We start from the raw sequence: 5,543 nt of genomic DNA on the forward strand, positions 1-5,543 counted from the left end.
TCTCCATTCAGTGTTTGTTTAATTCATAGGACTGAAGAGAAGATGCTGGCTTCAGTCAATTTACGCCAATGAGGAATGTAACTAGCACGAATAACCTTGAAAAAACGACAGGTACAAAGTGCACAACACAGTAATTTACGGATTTAAATAGAAGGGAAGCCTGTGAATGTACGGGAGCCAAGATAATGGGGATTTCCGTAGAGATTCTGCTTACAGCAGCCTCAAATGTAAAGCTATCTGCCCCATCTCCCGAAATCATCGTGAACGAAACTGTGTCAGCTAAAATAACCATACGAAAAATACGTGGATTTTACAGCTGATGATGACGATAATAATAATAATAATAATAATAATGATAATAATAATAACAGGGAGGATGGAGAATTCGAGAGAGCGAAAATCAGGATTACCTGATCGAACTTTCACTAGCCGTCCCATGACACAGTTAGGATTTCATGTTGATTATCCGTAAATAAATTGATAGGTCTAGAGAGATGTATAAAACTGTGCACTAACAAATTTCCTGATTGCATTTCCTCTGATGAGTGGAGGTCTCTGGCTTCTCCAGTGCAAATTGAGCAATTCTCCCTTACTGATAAGCATACTGAACAAAAAGCTCTCTCGAAATCCATCAAAGGTAAGCCGGTTTGGAGATTGCTTCTTTATTCTGATTCCAATGCTTGCTTAAAAGTTCATACCGCCTGTCTCGACAACCACGGAATTATTTATGGCCACTCTAGTTATTCCACCGAGTTTGCACTGGTGCAACTCGTTCGACCAAAAACGGTGCATCGTGGGGAATGCGATGATGATGAAACGTTTAAAAAACTGGACCCAAGTCAGATTGTGAATGCGTATTCTCCTCGAAAGTAGGACGGCTATATCCATAGTACGTTTTTGGACTACGCCAGACCCGACGAACCAGCATATTTTGTTAAGTTGGAAAGCGTAAGTGGGATCTAATTTAACGTGCTGTGCAGAGGGGGCAGATGGTACATGACTGTGTACTACAGGTTCACTTGCTATGGACCAAATACTCTTGATATGTTGGTAGTGTGAGGAGATTTGGGACTTTTGTGGGATTTCGTCCTGTAAGTGAAGCCAATCTATGCTGAAAAGCCGAGAAGCACTGTACAGCTGGATGAAACAGCTAAAACAGCCGAATTTATTGTATTCTCTTGGTTGAAATGCCCATTACGTAGGTTTCGGTACGAATGCAGCTTTCTTTTCTGTTTAGCAAAAGACATATTTGCCGATATTACCATATTTTTTAGTTATGAATTAAAAATGAATGTCGTCGTCTATTGACCACTGTGGTCGTTAGTCGGTTTTCAGCCTGTAGTAATGCGGGCGATTGCGCAACTCCTATGCTTACCCTTGGTTAGCTGTTCCGGTCACCATGGCATCTCAAAAGGCACGTTGCTTGAGAGGACCAATTATGGAAGCGCAGGGAAATTCTCACATCTTAGTTTATTGGTTGCCAAAATATGTTCCTCAAGGTCACTCCGACCTCTTCGCTAGGGAGCCAAAAGCGCCATGTATGAACGCCCCATCGTGATTGGCTGACGTTCCGACCAATCATGACACGCCCTCGTTCTCCCCTTCACGGGCTGGCGACATGTCTGTCCAACCCGCATGATGTTCACTTGTTTCGAGCGGATTGCCTCCTGACAACTTTAGACCACAAAACAAATAGAGTCATACGCTATTTCCCATTCGTTTTCAGTAGGGATGAGCATCATGCCGTTGACGGGTGTGAAAAATAACAAACTTAGCTAGACTTAAAGAGTGTGGGCCACTGTATTCATGTTGTCTATTGCTCTACCGCTAAATAATGTGAGGGTGGAAGCAGTTTATGAGTGACGGTGATCATGTAAGCACGCTCTGAATGCATCGCACAGATCCTTCGATTCAGCTAGAGAATGGTACGCGGTTTATCTTCGTTCAAATAAGATCCGGTGTATCGATTGGCCATCATATCAGCACGACTGAGTCGGCAAAAAAGGTGGGGTGTGCACCACTGCTTATCTCATATGCGCTTAAAGTAGAAGGAGTGGTATCTGACGCAGCATGTCCAAACTAAACCTATGGCATTCTAGACTAAACCAGGCATCATGTCTAGAAGTCTGCACAAAATATGTGCAACAGTTGCTGCATTCTTCGCAACTTTCGAGATACATGAGGGTGGATTAGGCACCTTGACCTCGTACGAGTTACGGACACCATAAGGCTAATCGGATCACCTAGGATATTGCCTTGTACCATGAATAGGAAAGTATAAATAACAACTGTGAGAAGTTCAATTTAAGCTGTCCCATTTGGATGGATGTTCGCAGACCCTAGAGAACATTCACCAAAACAAACCCATGATTGTGGCCTTGTAGAAGTTGTATAGTGATACGGAATGCAATCAAATAGCAGCAACGTAAGTTAATGCACCCTGATATATCAGTAGACTCCACATAGTGACTATAAGTGATGGCTTGCTGCACTCTTCCCAACTTACCATATCATGGATGCCGTCCCCGGAATTCGAACTTTTAAGTTGTTCGACTCATAGGCTATTTAGCGAAGCTAATGGTGAACTATGCAGCACGATCATCAGAAACATGCATCCCATATCCTCATTTGATTTGGTTCTTTTTGCAGATAATGGTGAAAAATCGAATTTTTTAAGCAGATTTAACTGAGATACCTGTTTGAATAAATTAGGTGAGTTTACAGGACAAATACTGTTCTGAACACCGATGGAAGAATAAGACAGTTTATGTGGGACGGCACTGCTTCGAGCGTAGCGTAAAGAAGAAAAAGTGAAACCAACATAAGAGTTAGAATGAAATCTTAATTTGAAGGGAACTGGACGGATATGCGCGAATCCAAACCAACAATTGAAACAGGGGCAAGTGAACAGCATGACCGATTTGATGCGAGCACCCAACCAAGCGCATAGAGACGGACCGGAAAGCTCAAACGGATCGGGTGCAATAGAGCAAATAAACATTTAACAGAACAACAGACAAACTGACAACAACGCAGCTTATGTCGCAAGTGGACAGCTTATGCGCAAATGGGTCAGGATAGGGTGAACAAAGTGAGTGGTATTCAACAGGCCAACCGAACACAAGACAGGCAAACCACAACGCGACACAGATTGGAAAAGCAAAAAAGCGAACCGTTTGGCGAGCTAGATGGAGCGATCACCTCATTAAAGAAAATCTTTCGGTAGAACTCGAAACTTTATTTTGCGCAATCATTGTTGTTGTCTACAAGAGCACAATCTGTCTTCAGAATGATCAATAAGGTCAAATATTTTCACAGTTGCTTGAGTGTATGCCGTTATGAGACCTTAGCATCCTAAGCGCAAGTTACAGGCCATCATGTATGTTTTTTAATGGAAAGGCTGAATATAGCGCAAAATGGTTTACTGCTTTTGCTTTTAAATTTGAAGATCTCGAACCGAACGAAAATGAGAAATCTCAGAAAACACACTAGTTCTGATAGTATCTCACACGAAATGAAATGTGTGGTCATCAGTTCAACACTGTGTCCAACAGAAGGCACCCCAATGTTGTCTGTTGTCCACTAACTCAGTGTAATTGGAGGTCTAGATCACCAGATTTATTTAGTTGAAGTAGGTCCATGCATTCCATCCTACGCTCCATCCTGTAAAACATCAGGATTAGACATCGCCCCGTTTTGTTGTTAGTGTGGTAAATCGTCGTGCTACGCGTGCCCTGATTTCTTCCAGAACGTCAATACATTCGTACGCATTAGGTATGAAAATCTGTTGAGATGTAGGCTAAACAAGTTCTGTCAGTGTGACAGGTAGACGTAGGTGACCGAAGGTACTGATTGTGAAGCGAATTAACGTACTCGAATCAATACATGAAGAATGGATGGTTCGCTGGCCACAGTTCAAGCCGCTTTATGATAATTTACACCCCCAAACTTTCAAGTACTTTCAAGTACTTTACTTTGTTTGAAAGGAAGATCGAAATCAAACAACGATACGATGAATGCCACATTGTTGGTAGTGTGAGGAGAGTGGGAAATTTCTCAGGGAAGCGAATCTATGGTGGAAATCCGAGAAGCACTGTACAGCTGTTTCATCCTTATTAGGAATCATCAGCAGTGCGCATCTCACGGAATTCCAGGGAGTTTCGAACCCGCCAAAACTCAGCTAGTTGTTTGAATACCTGACCGTTGGGGCACGAGAGACTGATCGAAAATGTGAGTAGATCTCACTTAGACAAGACATGACGTCACTCATCGCCCATCCACTGGATTCACTTCCTGTGATCTCACGTGTGGACTGGCTGTTTAAGTGAACATCGACCTGAGGGGAACATCAAAGATATTTGAAGCCTGGAAGAAACCCAAATGCCTGGAGATATCCAGGGCAGCTTTAAGCGTGAGACCGATATGACTTGTAAGTGAAGAGCTGTGGAGCACAACTCAGACCTAACTTTCACCTTGTTTCAAAAGGCATGCTGCAGACCACCTTTGGTTCGCACAGCCGTGCATCAGTTCAAACAGTAACCTTCACTATTCAATAAAATATGCGTTCTCCGAAGGAAAGTACCGGGAGTGTCGCATTACAGATCGTTCCTAATGTAATGCTGAATTAAATGAATCATTTGGGCTCAACCACTCACTAGGCTATGGTTGAAATCTTGAGTCCTGCTTGAGCGTTTTTTTCTCAAGCTGGATGTTTAAAAGCCGCAAACTGTTGGCACGGTCAAGCATAGTTTGGTGAGAACCTCCTGATTTCTATGCTGAATTAACATAAACCAAAGATCATGATAGTCCAGAACTGAATAAAAGTTACTCCAAAATCAAATTAGTACGTGAAAGGTTCTAGTTAACAAGCTGTGCGAAATTCTGGTTCGAAGTTGACCAAAACGCTGAGTCTAAGCTTAACTTGTGAGCCTGAGGGACCGCGAAACCGATCGCGGATGACCTTATGAATAGTGTTCCATCAAGCAGGGTCATCCTAGTTAAGGGAAAACAGAACAAGCAGTCTGGATTCACAGTGATATCTGAAGAGGACGAGGCGTATTATGACAAACTCCTAAATCGACAGGGCCATTNGTCTTAGGGAAGAAACCAACTGGTAGGTAGAACGTGGAATATCAGCCGTGGGCTGCACAATTTTAACAAAAACAGGGGTGATAAAATGTCGGAATTGTCGTACGTTGCATGTCCGCCATAAGCAATCAGTAGTAAATCTAAGAGAACTGGCCCATTGGGCCCTAGTTCAACAGAGATGCACGCCGTTAATGGGGCGCAACTGGTTTGTTGTTAATATGATTGAAGAATCAAATAACCCAACGCGACAATTTTAGTGATGACCAGATAGTTGTGGTAAGAACACCCCCGAATGAATTTCTGACCAAGTTAGAGAAACTTTTAGGGGGAAACATCGAATTGACCTTTTAGTGAGAGGAGAAATCGCTGTAACACACTACTAATAAGGTTGCTGAAAACTCGACAGCCCACGACCGGTTTCCCCCTTCTTGGGGCTCATCAGGTAGGCGCAGTCC

Source organism: Opisthorchis viverrini (assembly GCF_000715545.1).
Source record: "Opisthorchis viverrini unplaced genomic scaffold opera_v5_301, whole genome shotgun sequence".
In the NCBI taxonomy this organism is placed as follows: domain Eukaryota; kingdom Metazoa; phylum Platyhelminthes; class Trematoda; order Opisthorchiida; family Opisthorchiidae; genus Opisthorchis; species Opisthorchis viverrini.